Source organism: Pseudonaja textilis, chromosome 1 (genome assembly GCF_049901715.1).
Source record: "Pseudonaja textilis isolate UNSWEBS1 chromosome 1, rPseTex1.2, whole genome shotgun sequence".
Classification (NCBI taxonomy): Eukaryota; Metazoa; Chordata; class Lepidosauria; order Squamata; family Elapidae; genus Pseudonaja; species Pseudonaja textilis.
This window is the reverse complement of record NC_141990.1, coordinates 45,475,644-45,493,416: the sequence shown is the minus strand read 5'-3', so window position 1 is coordinate 45,493,416 and position 17,773 is coordinate 45,475,644. Positions and strand designations below refer to the sequence as shown.

Here is a 17,773-nt window from a genome sequence, read left to right as displayed (position 1 = left end):
GCCCAGTACTCTTCAATATCTTCATTAATGACTTAGATGAGGGACTAGAAGGGGAACTTACCAAATTTGCACATGATACTAAGCTGGCAGGAATAGCTAACACCCAAGAAGATAGGCTCAAGATCCAGATGGATCTTGACAGACTAGAACACTGGGCCATATCAAACAAAATGAAATTCAATGTAGAGAAAAGTAAAGTCCTACACTTAGGCAAGAAAAACCAAAAGTACACATATAGACTGGGTGAAACCAGGCTCAATAGCAGTAACTGTGAGAGGGATCTTAGAGTCTTAGTGGACAACCAGCTAAATATGAGCCAGCAGTGTGCAACAGCAACCAAAAAAGCTAATGCAATCCTAAGTTGTATTAACAGAGGGATACAGTCAAGATCAAGGGAAGTACTAATACCGCTCTATAAAGCCTTAGTAAGACCACACCTAGTTTTGTTCACCACATTATAAAAAAGATGTTGAGACTCTAGAAAAAGTACAGAGAAGAGCAACCAGGATGATTAGGGGACTGGAGGCTAAAACATACAATGAACGATTGCAGGAACTGGGCTTGGCTAGTCTAGTAAAGAGAAGGACCAAGGAAGACATGATAGCAGTCTTCCAATATCTGAGGGGCTGCCACAGAAAGGAAGGGGTCAAGCTATTTTCTAAAGTGCCTGTAGGCCAGACAAGGAATAATGGATGAAAACTGAACAAGGAGAGATTTAACCTGGAAATAAGGAGAAACTTTCTGTGAGAACAATCAACCAATGGAATATCTTTGCCCTCAGAAGTTGTGGAAGCGCCATCACTTGAGACTTTCAAGAAGAGATTGGACTGCCATCTGTCAGAAATGGTGTAGGGTCTCCTGCTTGGGTGGGGGGGGTTGGACTAGATGACCTACAAGGTCCCTTCCAACTCTGATTGTTATCTGTTACCCCTGGTCTGGACATTCCCATGACATAATTGATTGGGGTGAGACTTTGTTACTTCATCTATTTGAGTCTAAATGAAATTGGATGGAGGTTAATTAATTTATGATTTGGCATCCTTTTGGTGTTCCCACAATACTCTATGCCCCGCTTAAGCAATACTGTGGGAATAAGGCCAATATATTTCTCATGTATGCGCACACTTCAATTGTGATTAGAGTTTAGGAATACCTAACAGGGTGAAAGTTTTGATGCAAAGTTCTGTAACAAGAATATATTCATTTATTTATTAATCAAATTTATATGGTTGCCCATAACACAAAAAGTGACTGGGTGGCTGTAAAACAATGGCATACAAGTTGCCATAAAGTCTCAGTTCTTATATAAATCAGAGGACAAGTCGCCTTGGAGATGGGATAGGGTAAATACTGTTATTACTGCAGCAAAAAAAAAAAAAGAATATCAAGGAGAGATTCAGGATGAGAGGAGATTTTTCCAAAGCAGTCAAAATGCAGAAGTGTGCTAAAATGAAAGAGAAAGTTAAGGAAGATAAAAAAGGATATCTGTTCTTCAGCCAAAAAGGTAAGAGAGTCTTGGCAGGAAAGCAGAAAAAGAAAGGAAGTTAGAAAAAGGACGGAGGGAGATTAAAGAAGTAGGAAGGAGTTTCGAATGTTTAAAGGTAAACAGAGGGTATCAGGAGAAAAATAGGGAGGTATTTTCCCTCTTGGCAACAGCAGTAAATAAAAAGGAGGAACGGAGGACAGGTACACACACACACACACACACACACCTTGTAGCAAAGCTTGCTCAGCAGGGATTCCGTCTTCTACTGAAAGAGGCAGGAGGGCCAATCTGGGAGTGCAAGGAAATAAGGCGGTTTGGTTGGCAGCAAACAGATCAATGGAGAAAGCAGCTGGCACAGAGAATGGGATCCTTGCTGGTCCTGACTTGAGAAACTGGTATGAGTAGTAGGACCAGAGAGGAACAGAATAAAAGAAAAGCTGGTGAGGTGGCACAAAGACAAAAGAGAGAAGAAATTGATTATTTTCAACCAGGAGAGGCGAATGACCTGTTTAATACGTATTGTGCCTTCCCTACTGACAACTGGCAGTAGTGACCTTCAAAAGCAACTTTAGGAAATAAAGTCAGTGCAGAGTGTTGTGTGTGCACTCACAAGGAAAGGAAATAGTCTGAATGCCAATTCTGCAGAATAAGTTCCTGTTTTAAAGGAAGGCATTGATTTCTAATAAAGGTTAAAGCAGACAAAACCTGTGTCAATGTTAAAAGGGTGCTCTCTTTAACCATCTGTATTTCTGTATAGCTCTTTCAATAACATTGGTAGTAAATCTGTTTATTTTTTCCAACCAAAAAGTCTTTAAATGTGGATTTACAAGGAAATTAGTGTTTCTTATAAACTTTTCCCATCTTCCCAAGAACCGAGTACTTCCCAAAACTGTTATTATTATATCCAGTTGTTGCTGAATCTTATACTCCCCTAATATCTAGATAATTAAGGCTCTCTTGGCACCTCAATGGCTTGTCATCTTCCTCTGAACATTTGATATACAGCTATGCTACAGAATAGATTTACTTTGTTGTAAAATAAAGTGGGGGGGGGGGAAATTCCATATAACTGTATAGAAGTGCCATAATGAAAGATTGGGAAATAAATTAATTCTACATTAAAACCAAAGGAACATTCAACGTATCATCATCACTGCTGAACATGCAGGACAATCATACATTTCCAAATCGGGAAATCCTGTATTCTAATCTTAAAGTAAATCCTCAGAACATTAATTGGTGTTGGTAACTAGTGACTTTGAGGTTCTCTTACGCTACCTCTGTCTGCAGGGAGGCAGGACCTATTTAATTGGTCCACCCCCAACACTGATGGATCCAAAGGTTCCTGGTGGTTCTACATGAGGCTCTGGTGCATGATATTGCTGAGATCTTGGTTGCTGCCAAAAAACATGGAGGTGGGATGTCACTTGGATAGGATCGTGAATTCTCTCTTGGCCAATCACCCGATACTCACTGTTGTTTATGAAGGAGCTATAGGGGGTGAAAAGCATCAAGAGACCTCTAGTGTGCCTCTGGAAGAAGACAAGGGACAACTATGGTCAAACACAATTTAGAGTCACGATTAAGACCTATCTTGTGGCCATAAGAGTGACAAACATCAATATCTCTTTGTGCTCATTGCTTCCACAGAATGCCACCCACTGGCTCTGTTTAGGGTTACCCAGATACTTCTGGTAAGGGAGCCCCTTCAGGGCCACGCAGAAGAATTTTCTGATAAAATCACTCAGATCCACTCAGTTGGATACCAAGGGTATTGCAGGACCTTTGAAGATGCGTAGGGAATGGGCTTACCTAGTTATCTGGGAATATTTCATCCTGTTGGACCTAAGGAAGTGGACAAGGATCTCAGAACATGGCCACCTGTGAATTAAATTCATGCCCCCCAGGAGGTGACATATAAGTGGATCTAGCAATGGTTTACCTATCTTTAAGGTAGGTGAAGTTTCTGGCTCCTTTTCTGTACCCTCTTCTCAAGAAGCCATCATTTGATCCCATTGTTCTGGGTAATTTTTGTCCAGGGAAGGTGGTGGTGCTGCAGCTTCAGAGGACCAGGGATGTGAAACTAATTATTTGGACCCCTTCAGTCAAATATGCAAATATGAGGCGCAAATGGCATTGGTTGCTTTTTGGATAACCTCTGGCGAGAGTAGGATTGGGGTAATCATCCATCCTTTCTCTTCTTGTTCTTTTGGCAGCTTTCAATACCATCAGCCATGGTATCCTTTGAGATTGGCTCTGGGAATTGGGGGTGGGAAATTGATATGCAATCTTGGGGGTAGTTGGTGGCTTAAGAGGGCTCCCTCTACCTTTTAACTCTGATTTTAACTATTTTTTAAATATACCTTTTAATATGGTATTTACCTTAAATAGTAAGATGGGTAGTGTTTAAATTTAAAAATGAAATAAAGCAAAAGACATGTAACTATATTATTAAATATAATAAATATAATATAGTATAGTATAGTATAGTATAGTATAATATAATATAATATAATATAATATAATATAATATAATATAATATAATATAATATAATATAATATAATATAATATAATATAATATAATATAATATAATATTACTATACTATTGACCTCACCCCTTTCCTAAGAGATTTGTAGGGGGCATGCATAAGCATACCAATGTGCCTACTGTCCCTGTCCTATTGTTTCTTTTTTTTCTTATGCGTATCCATTTCATGTATTCATAACCATGTTTATGCTTATACCTGTTATCTAATAATCGCTTGACAAAATAAAATAAAATAAATATTTAGGGTGCTTGACATCCGTTTGCTTTTATGATTAGTTGTAGTATCCTGTGGTTACATGACCACGATTTGTGATTATTATTTTTTATGGATTCTGGCATTTAGAAGGGTAAGTTCACACTTAGAGCCATGACATTTTTTAACAATGTTGGATGACTTTAGGACAAAAATTGTCCTAAAATTGGGTACAGTCACATGGATGCCTTAACATAAGGCCATAACAATTTACAACCAGAAATCTAGTCCCAGATGTGATTGCAAATCAAGGATTAAAAGCCATTTACTCCATGATAAATGGTAATATTGTCAAGTTTAAAAGTATTTGGGGGACGGGGAACCAGCATCTTCAACTGTGTCATAAAAGTTATCTTAAAAAAATGAGATGAAACAATATTTAAATGCATATTACATGCCAGACCTGCTACTATAGTAAGGTTGTAACTTCTAAGCAAACTGTTGTAAGTCGAGGACTACCTGTATACTGTGTATCCAGATATATTGTTCACATTTTAAATTATTTTTTTTCACTGCATTGGTCTTGTTTTTCCACTGACCCACTTTCCTTTTCAACATTGTAGTTTTAATGTCTGTCAACTATTATGATAAACATGGTGTGCTCTTGATTGATTTGTTTAGCCTAAAGATCTCTAGTAAAACTGCAGCTGAAAGATATACAGCTATAGTTGCACTGATGTTAAACAGTACATTCATTGTTGCAACTTTATGTTCCTGCTGGATTGTTAACACATAAGATGCTGGCCATATCAACTGACACAGAAACATTTTTTGTAAAAAAAAAAACACAGCAGCAACTTAAAAATAAATATTAGGCCTTGTATTTATATATCTATGGAGATTCTCAGTCATGCAGGTCATGGTTGATCCAAAGGTGCGATTCTGAAGAAGCTTCTTGGATGAGAAGCAAAACATCTTCAAGGAAAAAATAAACAAAGTACAGTTGCCTTTTGAAAAACAGCTTTGGGACCTTGCATCTATAGTATCTGAAGTGGTTAACATGGAAGAAAATATGTTGGAAACATCCAGTCTACTTTTTATTTGTCATATTAATGATACTAATTATACATTCAAGAGGATTTTAATATGTGTGAAACCAAAAGGAATTTGTAATGTTTTTAATTAGTTTTCCTTCCAAACGCCTATAAATTTGATAAATGAAAATGGTGAAACTGATTTACAATTATTTGCCTCTTGGTGTATTTCCTCTTCTCTCCTTTTTTAAAATGTGTAGCAAGAAACAGACAGATTGTACTCCATAAAACTCCATTTTTATAAGCCCACGACAAGGATATTATTTATGGTAAAATAACAAGATTAATTAGACATAAACTACTTTCACATTTTCTATCCACTGTTCTTGTGCACATGTGGATATGTTACTTGAAAAAAATGTTATTTGGGGGGTGGGGAAATGATCTTTTGCAAACCAAACATCACGATTGTTACATTCTCATATCTTTTTAAAAGCTTGATTATATTTAATTTAACTGTTGATGTTGGAAGCATCAAAGCAAAAGTTACAAAATGCAAGTAAGCATTTTGGTTTTGTAGTTCTGGGAATTGACGAGTGTTGGATCAATACTCATGTTTCCCTGCAAATAAAGATGTATTTTAAGAATATACATGCATCAATTTTAACTCACAACTGATAAAAAATTTAATAAAACCACCCAGTGGTGACAACAAATCCAATTAAAAATTTTATTGAGAAAAGGCAATTACCTGAAGTATGTAACTTGAATTTAAAAAAATAGCAACGGGTTTTATAGTCCCTTACCATTAGAAATGCTAGCTGGAAATAATATAAATTGTAGCCCAAAACATTTGGAGTGAATAGTTAGATGCTTTCAGTGTTATCTCTCTGTTCTGATTATCTTTTGTCCTATGCATAGCTGGTAAATGGTTGACACTGATACTGCTTCCACAGAAGGACAAAATGAAAATTACAAGTAAACAGGGCTTATTCCTGAAAAAGCAAACATAGTCCATGTGAATTCCATCTTTACAAAGAAACTTTTAAAAATTATCAGAAAAAAAAATTAAGCATCTACACCAACTTTCCTCAAGTTATGTTGGACCTGGAGCGCCTAAAATTTTTCATGCAATTGGTGATGAAATGCTTTCTTGAGATAAAAATTGTAAGAATAAAGCTGAAACTGATAAACTAACACTGGAAAGTGAAGGAAATTAATTCTTCAGAACAATTACAAGCTACGTCTGATCTAGTTAACTGTCATTATAATTAATTTTTCAACAACAAAGCATTGAAGGGAAGTAGAAATAGCGATATATTTTTGTCTTTTAAAGGAGTGAGATAAACATCATTTTTTCTTCACTAGAAAACAATTTCCACTTTGATTTCTTCATATGATGGCTTTTAAGATAGTTGCAATATTGTGTTGTTTTGTTTTTACAAAAATGCTCCACTCATTGGCTATGAAGTTCGACTGATGGAATTTATGGTCTAGTTCCAACAAGTTCACATATAAAAAAATAAACTCAGTCCAAGTTTTTTTCCCCCTACACTGCATCTTCAATCAAATTCTTTTACTATTGTAAAGTGTTCATTTTAATTCCACTGTAATTGGTGAAAAACTACATTCTTTAAAGAGGAGTGATTGTGCCCAGCTACCTCATTCAAGACCCTCATGAGAAATGAATTTAAAGGGGTCATCTGCCCATAGGTTTTTTTTTAAGTAGAATAGAATGATATAACATGCAGTCCCAGGAGTGCAACTGATTGATAGTAGTAGCAATTTTATTTTGTTCCTATAACTTAACAAGATACTTTTGTACTTCTCAAATTAATCAATGTTAGTAATCAAAAACCAAACTATAAATTTATATTCAGCTCGGTAAAAAGAATCCCAGATACAGCATATACTAATGGATGAGAAGGCTTCCCAGAAAACAAATAACAATAGCTTGTGAAATAAGCTGTAAATTACACATATTCCTACTCCATTAACATGTATTCATTTACCGTAAGAAAACAAATCACATTATGACTAGGTGTATGATTTGAACTACATATGGCGTGGGGATGTAATTTTTTAATGTAATTTTATTTTGATGTATTTTTATGCTTTTTAATTCTTTGTACCCCTTCTTTCTTATGATGAAAAGCTATTACTGACTCAAACTGAAGTCCAGTTCTTGCTGGGGAGCCTATGAAACAGAGATAGAAGAAGATACTACTATCGATGGGCAGTTCCTGGCTAAATGGAGGGATACATCCATACCACCCAAGGCATTTACAATTTGGGGGATAAATCCAGCTCTCTGGATTATATCCACTCACAACTTCTCCTGTTCATGCCCTGGAACTGAAAGTAACCTTACGAATTGCTGTAACAGCTGTAGAATAGAGTCAGAGGCTACATTAAATCTTTAAGCAAACATTGTCGAGTGTTTAGCATTTTATTCATCCCTTAAAGGAAAAGACTTCTTAAAATGAGCACTAGATGCCTCCCTATTTCTCTACAGAACATTTGGTATCAGTTATTATGCATGATCATCTTTTAATTCAAGATTTTCAGGAAAAAAGCCATTGATCCTCACCATTACCTCTCAATGCTTCCTTTCAGCTACACAATAAAGTAAGGTAAATGAGTCCCTGCAGATTTTACTCCACTAGTCATTGCTAACTATAGGGGCAATGCTCATCTCTGTTTTAAAGCCATTGAGCCACCATTGTTCAAAGACAGAGTGTTGTTACCTTCCTAACATAGTGGTATCTATTTATCTACTTGCATTTGCATGTTTTTGAACTGCTGGTTGTCGGAGCTGGGGCAGGTAATAGGAACTCATCCTGTTGTGTGGTGCTTGGGTCTCAAACTCGGGCTGCTGGCCAAGTTTGAGACCCAATAAGCTCAGTGTCTGAACCACTAAGTCATGTGCTGCCCCATCAGTTACACAATACTTTAAATATAAAATGACTGCTGATAAGAGACGCCACTGGGGTCAGTCTTCAAAATTCCATGAAATATTTTTCATGCACATCACTATCATTTTAACTTCTAATGTTTTTTTTTTTAACAAGGATAATGCCACTTTAACTTCCCATTCCACAAATGAGAATATCTGCACACACAGGTCTGATACATGACATGGGCATTCAGGATTGCTCTTCGGATTCCAAATGCAATGCAAGCTTCTCCTCCATTTTGTTTTCATTTGGATGGAAGATCAGAAATGAAAGTAGAGCAATTTTTGTTTCTTAAGAAGGACTATTCCTAGTACCAGGTACAAAACAACTCCTACATTTTTCTTCTACCAGTTTAGTGACTTTGCTTGTGGGAAGCTGACAAGAGTATCACATAAATCATGATCCATGGTCCATGTCTAATCACAGCAACAACTTTAAATCTCTGTGTGTGATTGGGGTTTTTTTGGTAGATGTTTCATTATCAAACTAGGTAATATCACCAGTGTTACTGGAGACTGGGGTTTGCTCTCATTTTATATTCTAGTGGCTTGCTCTATCAGCTTTGGTGGGAATGGTCTTGGTGGTTCCTTGATCAGTCTTTTGTTTACTGTCAGCTTGTTTAGCAATTCCTTGATGGAGTATTGCTTACTTGGTCTGATGTTAATCTTGTTGTTAATCCCTGCTCATCTGGGTGTTGACTGCTGATGTGGAGGTATTTTGGGTTTTTTGTTTCCTTTTTGATTATCTCTCTTGAATAATATGTAGATGTTGTTTATGTTTATGTGTCTGTTGATGGCCAATTTGTCATAATACTAAGCTTTCAGGAATTCTATCACTTTTTTGGATTTGGCTTGGTCTAGGATAGTCACAGTTAAGTCTGTATATGTGTTGTGACATTAAAGAGTTTTCATCATGTCTTCTGACTGCTAATTGTTGTCTATGGAGGTGCTCTGCTTGTCTTCTGACCTACATAGTGGTTGTTGTAGTCCTCGCTATATATTATAGATGACTCCTGTTTTTTTTCTTCTGGGGCTCTTTTTTTGCCCATTGTCCATTGCCAAAGAATGGCCAAAAATATTTGGATACATCACACAGGAAAGCAAATACTCCATCAACTCCCTATCTTCTAGTCTAGTAAGGCTGATTTAATGAGGGACAGCAAAGATATCATTCTGAAGTCAGGAAAGAAGATTCATATTAATATTTCCAATACTAAGTATGGAACATGGTTCACATCTTTCCCTTAATTTGCATATTTAAAGAAGGAAAGAAAAAACTCAGATATTTCCACTCAAAAATAATTCAGAAAATAATTACCATATGGAGAAATGGACGCATGCTGCATTGTTCACCATTTAAAACAGAAAATGAGTACCTCTAGGGCAGCAAAAATGTTTGCTCATCAGGGCTTAATGTTTGGGCATATGCCTCCTTATCACAAGGGACTTCATCAGACATTGGAAGAAAACAATAGGCAAGAATAGCAGTCAATACTTGTTCAGGTCTTCTTCTGTAATATGAAAATAACATCTGGTAGCTCTCCATGGTAATAGCCAAGATGGGAGTCAAGCAACACTGGAAGTTAGAAGAAGGATTAACTCATGATAAATCAAATATTAAAAGGAGTGACACCATTCCAATTTCAGGTGTTATTAATCAAAACAGTTACCTTAACTCATTTTAATTCAAATTAGGCCATGTTTTGTTAGTGGAACAGCCTTGGTAATTGTGATGGAAGACTACAAGGAGATTTGATAGTCAACTGATTCAGAAGCTTTCTGAATTAACTATGCTACTGTGATGAAATCTCACAAAATGGAAGACACTTAAGTGGTGCCTCCAATTTCATCATATCTCCAAAATATTTACATAACCAGGGATTTTGAAATCCAGGGATTTTGAGTGAGGTAGCTCTCAGTATGTACCTATAATTTGAGTTGTCTATTATCATCAGGGTCTATTGAGATTACGTGTCAAACAGGTATTTTTGGGTGGTGTGAAAGTCTATAAGCTGAAGTTGAATTCTACAACATATCCTGACAAAGCAGACTATTTAGAAGGATGAAATTCTCTCTGGGGTCAATCTGCCTGAGGTTACGCAAACATCTTCATCAATAGTTTTTGTTGTATGAAGTATTTATTTCATTAATTCATAGTGCATGGCCTTTTTGGATAGGGTGATATATGCTTTGGAAATTTCCAGATGCTGTCTTTGGAAACAATTGGGAACCTTAAATTTATAAAGTATTCAGTTACTAGAATTTCTGACTAACAGAGTTTTGTCAGCATTAATTTTGAAAAAAATTACTTTAGCTACTTGTTTGCCATCAACCAAAATTTAAGATGATGATGTTTATTTTTAAAGCCAAGGCTCAACGATCTGGAATATTTTCTTCTATATTAATCTGCTTCTTTTTTTAAATTGTCAGATTTTGTCTATAGAAATACAAATTCAAAATTATAGGGTTTTTTTTCTGTTATGATACCTAATTTGGAAATATCTTCCTAATAGAGTTATTATTGTATATGCTAAGTTAAACATTATTTACTCAGGCATTGCAAATTACTGCATTTTAGTAGTATTTATAGTCAATAACACTTTAACACTGAATTAAGAGAAACACAATATTCATTTAGTCCAAATTTCTAATTGCCACTACTTCATCTCCAAGTCTGGGTTTTATCCAAAACTATATTCCAGCAAATCATAATAACAATTTCATTTTGTTTCTTTTTTTAAATGAGAAAGCGAAACATGGAAGGAGAAGATGATAGATAGAAGACTGGGGAGAAGAAAAAAAGTGTGGGCATATACATGTTCATCCTCAGCAGATGGCAGCATTTAGACAAGCTAATTTCAGAAGCTAAGCAGAGTTGGTCCTGGTGAATACCTGAATGAGGGAAATCATTGGGGAATAACAGTACTGGTAGCTAGACAGGGAAATCAAAACAATGCCTGGAATAAGATAGTGGCAACCTACTCACATAATAGCACAAGTGAAGTATAGCAACTAGGGGTCAAACTTGACAACTTCTCTGATAAGATAGGACATGGTCATGTCTGGATTGTAGCTATGTCAGAAACCACTGAAATTAATGTTATTGAAAAATATGCTGGAAGATAGTGGGAAATCACTTCTGTGTTGCTGCCAAGGAACTACACCGGTGCATCCATGAAGTCAATAGGAACTGAGCACATCTTGTAGAAATCAGTACAATTGACTGTTTTAAAAAAAAAGGATTTGTGATGCAAGTCCTTTATTTATAGATAGATAAAGTTGTTCTCCCAGTCTCTGAGAAAACTTCATCCATAAAATTTGTTTACAAATTATGGTGCTGAGGCTTATAGATGTTCTAGTCCAGGAATAGTTTCTCTGTCCCTATGTATATAAATTTGATTTCAGGAAAGAGTGTATTATATTTTGAAATGAATACAATTCTTTCAAAAAATGCTTTGTCACTATGAACAGTCATATAAGAAGGGAGATTATATGGCTATTCAACTCAAAAAAATAGGTAGTGTAGATCAATAGAAATAATCAGAATATACCAACAACAACAGCAAAAAATCAAGAATAAAATACATGGGTGGGGCAAACCAACAGGCACCTGCCTTTCCAGGATGAGCTCACCAAACATCTTGTACCAGGTCATCAAAATCTTTCTGAAGGTTACAAGCATTGGAACCAGTTGATTCTTGGGAGGAGAAAGATAAATCCACAGGGCATTTCAGTTGCTCTACAACTGAATTATAAACAAGGATTAGTTCCAAATCCTGTTTGCTAGAAACTTAGTGAGGGACTGTTTAGAGTATTATGCTGCTGTCTTGGATTACTGAATGGAATCACTGCTGTGACAAATGTCTATTTCCTGAACAAATGAAGAAGCTGCTAAGAACATTTTCTGGAAATCAAGAACAGACAGGTATTATCTTTGCTTCCCAAACATGTATTTTTAAGTCAATCCCCTTTTCATCGTGACATATTCATTCTAAATCAACTGATTCTCATAAAATGGAAGGTAAAAAGGTTTAGGGATAAAAAAATTTCTAGGCAGAAATGGAGATTTTTTTCTTAATGCTTGGTTAGACAACACTCCATCAAGGAACTGTTTTTTTACCAGCTGGAAATTCCAACTAATGAAGATTCACCTGAATATTTTGTTCCTTGCATACATGTTTAATTTATTTAACAGACTTATATAGCCAACCATCAATGACTCTGGGTGGCATAAAAAAAGTTAAAACGCAACTATTAGAAACAATTCATGGTGCCCTGCTCAAATGATACCATCCAGTCATAAAAAGATATCAGCAACTGGGCTGGCCTGATTATTTGGAGCACAGACTTTTCTGCATAAAACTTCTGCACAAAATGAAGGATCTAATCAATAAATTGATCTTATTTGGTTGGAAATGTATGTCTATGTTGTGCCTCACTCGTTCTGTTTTCTAATGTTCCCCAACTTTTTACTATTTGGTAGTTTAGCAGCATCATCTGAAAAATATTTTTAATATAATCTTACCTAATTATTAAGCCTAAATGCTTGACTCTTTGTATTATGAAAATGGGTCTATTTGGCAACTTCAATTTTTGATCAATAAATGCTCTGTCTTACATATTTGTAGACATAACCAGAATGACAAGTATAAGCTAGGTGGCATTGAACTAGCTGATGACCCTCACTTTGTCAAGGACCTAGGTGTACTTATCTCTGACGATCTATGCTCCAAAATTCACTGTAACAGTGTTGTTAAAAAAGCATTAAGAGTTGTAAATTTAATTTTGCGCAGTTTTTTTTCCCCTAGAAACATTGTATTGCTAATTAAAGCTTATAAAACTTATGCTAGAACAATCCTAGAGTATTGTTCAACTGTTTGGAATCCCCACCATATATCTGATATCAGTACAATTTAGCGGGTACAGAAGTATTTCACGAGAAGACTCTTATACTCTTCTGTACACAATAGAATTCCCTATGCTACTAGTCTCGAAATTCTTGGTTTGGATAACTTAGAACTGTGTCACTTGTGGTCAGACTTAGGGATTGCATACAAAATTATAGGTAGTAATGTTTTACCTGTAAATGACTTTTTTTGTTTTAATCGCAATAATACGCGTGCTAACAACCGCTTTAAACTCAGTGTAAATCGTTCTAAACTTGACTGTAAAAATATGATTTCTGTAATAGAATTGTCAAAGTCTGGAATGCTCTACTTGATTCAGTTGTTTCAGCTACAAATTTTCACAGTTTCAGTCATGAATTGACTTCTGTGGACCTTACATCATACTTAAGTGGTTAGTAGAGGGGGCGTGCATAAGTGCATTAACATGCCTATCGTCCCTGTCATTGTATTTTTATTTTTCTATTCTTGTTCTTGTTTTTATTTGACAAATTCTAATAAATAAAACAATTTACAAGATTTTGTAAGATGTGGTTATTACTAAGATAATCCAATTATTTTTATTTATTTATTGAATCTATGCTTCTGCTTCTCCCAGTAGTAACTTTACCATGTGGTTCTGGCAAAGCAAGTTAAGTTTGGGAAGACTGAGAATTGAGCCCTACAAACAGTGGCTAACTCAGAATCTATTTCAGGAGGAACATTTTAGAATCTACCCCAAAAATGAACAAAACATTTCTAAAGAAAAGCAAGGCTATGGGATCAACATACATTTTCCTTATATATCCTGAATATTAAGAATACCACAAGAAAAATAACCAAGAGAAAATAATTCTCATTTAAGATTATTTTGATTCCCCTCCAATTCTTTTCTTTCAAGTGGTGAACAGAGCTAAAGCTAACATTGATTTTCTGTTCCTCTGTATAACTTCTAAACTGTTACTTAAAGAAACTGATAGATGTTTCCCACAAACTTCAGAAAGTTCCCTAGATAGCATGCCCTAGGAGACTTCAGTGGCACACCGACAACGATTCAGATCCTTGGACTGAGGTTTATGTAAAAGGTTTTCATCTCCAGCCAACTACTCCAGATGGAGTATTCCATACTAAGTTAATCGAGTTAATGTTAAGATCTATCCTGAAGGTTTGCAAAGAAAAGTGAGACAAAACCCCCACAAAGCAGTTCTGTATGGCTTTTCACTTTAATGTCTCAGTTCTAAATCAAAGCTCCTCGCTCATTGGAGTCCTGACTACTCACAATTGGAGTTAATCGTTTGAAACCAATTGACTGTTTCTGCTTCTAAGAGAATCCTGGGTATTGTAAAGATTGATTGTCAAGGTTGTTTTTATGCTTATCTTCAAATTAAATATACTCAAACAGAAGAATAAAGAATTCTGACACAATGAAACCATCACCAAAATACCATCTTATATAGATTTTTCATCTGTGATCTATAGAATTGCTCCTCAGGAAAAGTCTGAAAATTGTCCCATGCAAATAGCATATTTGTATCATAATAGATGGATGCATAAACCAGCAACTTTTTCCAAAACCCATTTTTTGCAAGGCCAATGTTACATCAAAAGAGAGACAAACTGACTAATTATTATCCTCCTGTTAGTTCAGCCATATCTGTATTAGATCCACCCCCCTCCTGGTTGGTCCAGGCTTCCAGGGAGAAGGTTTGGGTGATGATTAATTCTTCCTTGAGTTAAGGGGTGGTTCTGTCAACTCTTAAGGTGGTGTGCTCCCTACTAAAGGGGCCATCACTTGGCCCAACCAATTTGAACAGTTTTCATCTGGTTTGTAGGATAGGTGGTGGAGAAGGTGGTTGCACTGCCATTTCAACAGATCTGGATAAATATGAATCATATACAAAACATTTTACACAGAGAGAGAGAGAGAGAGTCACTCACACACAAATCAATAGTAAAGCTTCATAAAATGAAATGAATATGAACTTCTGATGGCAAAGTCCACAATTCCCTATTAGAAACATATTTCTGCTGCTCTTAATGTACTGCCCACCTTCCTTTGTTGTAGGATGCTAATCCATCTTCACTGGTCTAAAATTTTCACCCTGCATCTAAAGAATCTTCAAATTTCAACTTATACCAGCCTTGCAGGGATAAATTAGTCATTCTTGAATACATAAATTAGTTCTGGCCTGGTTACACTGACAAACAATCACATGGAAAGAAGCTTTGAGTTAATGTGTAGTTCAAGACTATGCAAAGAAGACAGCTTTGCAAATAGCACATCTAATGTACTTGTATTATTCCTTATCAACTGTAGTGTAAACATAAAATAAATGATATAGTGTAGAAAAGTAGATACTCTTGAAAAATATTAAACATACATAAGATGTCCAAATGAAATATAATTTCAAAATTCTTAGGAACTAAATTGCTTGCAACAATCCATGATTGAATTATGCACTAATAAATGTTCTGCTACCACCCTCTTGTCTCAGAGTGTAGGCAGAATATAATATGAACAAGATAATCTTGTCTACTGAATAGTAGATAAGTCTATTGAATTCAACAGGACCTGACAGACATATATATCAGGAACTGACATTTTTTCAGGCCTTCTGTATTTATGCATTATCATATGATGATCCACCATTGTAAAGTGTTTTCTCCCCTTAATAAAGATTATCTTTTACTTGATAAATCCATTTCAATCAGTTCGAATATTTTAGTACATTAACAAATTACAATCCACTTAGTTGAAAAAGCCTTGGATAAAAGTTCCCTATAAAGAAATGAACCAAATCAACACACAACACTTAAGAATCTGTCCTATTAGGTGTGCCTAAAATTGACACCTGATTTCTTTAGAGAAGAAAATGTCTAAATAAATAACGTTAAAGAAAATCATACTTGTGTACAAGCCCTTCATCCTCAAATGACCAGACTAAAAATCATTCATTCCCTGTGAGAGTTATTGGGAAATTTTACCTAAGGTTAGTTAGTCATCTCAGATAATTGCAAGTACTTGCCGAACAGTTTTCTGCTGTTCAGAAGATCTGATTTCTACAGTTTGATTTACAAATTACCTACTCTCAGTTTTAATTCTGATTTCATCCAATGGCAGTCATTCACTTAGCTCAGCTATTTGTCCATGATCAGATCTTTGAACTTTATACTCTTCATTGATGTCAGCTGAATGTCTAATTTATTACTCCTTTTAATTTAACAAGCTTAAAAGGAAAATACTAGCTTTTACATAAATCTCTTAGTGGCCTTTTACTGCTATTCCTCAGCACAATAATTAGTGGGAGGAATGTATCTAACACTTCCACATTTATACAATTACGTGAAAGTGTCCAGGTGTAGAGTTCAAATGACAATTCCTAATGGTGCTTTCAAATCATAAGAAAACAAATACATATACATGTTAACTGACAATAGCTTTCCATTTTACTTGTGCTAACATGGAGGCTGCTGTCATATTCTCTCTAATGTACTGGCCAACCCAGGGCAAAATCATTTCCATAATGATAATCCTTGAAATGTCTCACTTGATCATCATGGTTCTTGGTGCTTTATTTCTCATCTTTTAAAAAATGGTTCAAATAAAAGAAAAACTGGAAGTAGAGCAGAATTAATGGTATTTTCAGTAAGCGTTTCTGCTACTGAGTAGAACACTGGAGGTTTCTTACAGATCTTATGAATGCTGTTGCATCAGTCTATCTCATTAGATATTATAATTCTAAATAATGGTAAATAACATAAGCCAAATCTGCACATCGTGGATAATGGTCCTTCTGCGATTGTCAAACATCAATCTCTATACACCTTAACTGCATGTTGGGGAATGATAATGCCTGCGCTCCAATATAACCTGCTCCAGCTCCTAGAATTAAATAGGATGGTCTCAAAGCTTCCTTCACCACAATTTATGAAATGAAAACAATAGATGGCTAATTAACATTCTAATTCAAAACAGTCCGTTTTGTTTCCTTTCTAGTATACACAGTAATTTTTAGCTACAAAGCTTCATCGAACAAGGAAGCCAAATCTGAGGTAAAAATTGAAGGCAGCTATTCCACAACTTTTGCAGACTTCAGAGCAACAAATCCCACTGCAGAATGAGATTCTATAAATATAGATTACGATAGCTGCTTATTAATCTAGATGGCTTTCCTTGATTTAAAATTGCAGTCTTCCAGATCAGTTGTAAATGCAATGGCTGTCCAAAATAATTTCATTCAACAGAAGCCTGAACAGCCAAGACACTGGTAATCTCAGAAGAAATCATGCTTTCATGTCTTATTTCTAAAAATAGCCTGTAAATTATTTTTAAAATATTATTCTTATTTTACTAGCTTTCTATTTTTATACAAAGAATAAAATCAAAGAGCAAATTACACATAGCTATGTGACAAAGATCAAAGGATACACTATTTTCTTTCCAGTGAGTGTCCATGTCACAGTCATTCCAAAGCCTATTCTGCTTGTTTTCTATTAAACTATAACTTTAAAAAAAAACCTGTCAAAATTGTAAGAAATGCATATACATAGAAGTGCTCCTCTCAAAAGGCCTTTCCTTTGAGAAAAAAAAACATTCCAACTGCATTTTATTAATATTAATGTATTAGTGTTTACAAAATATTTATTCCAAACATTACCTTAATTCTCAT

The 17,773-nt window shown here is 35.3% G+C and overlaps 1 protein-coding gene and 1 long non-coding RNA gene across 2 annotated transcripts in view; one reads left to right on the top strand and one right to left on the bottom strand.

The window, feature by feature from the left end:
- HHAT (hedgehog acyltransferase) overlaps nucleotides 1–17,773 on the bottom strand; it is a 143,048-nt gene that overhangs the window by 15,528 nt on the left and 109,747 nt on the right.
- On the top strand, nucleotides 1,566–7,526 carry LOC148127596 (uncharacterized). Its single transcript, XR_015740968.1, has 3 exons — nucleotides 1,566–1,601; nucleotides 3,526–3,664; nucleotides 7,420–7,526. It is a non-coding gene; the product is annotated as an uncharacterized LOC148127596 (long non-coding RNA).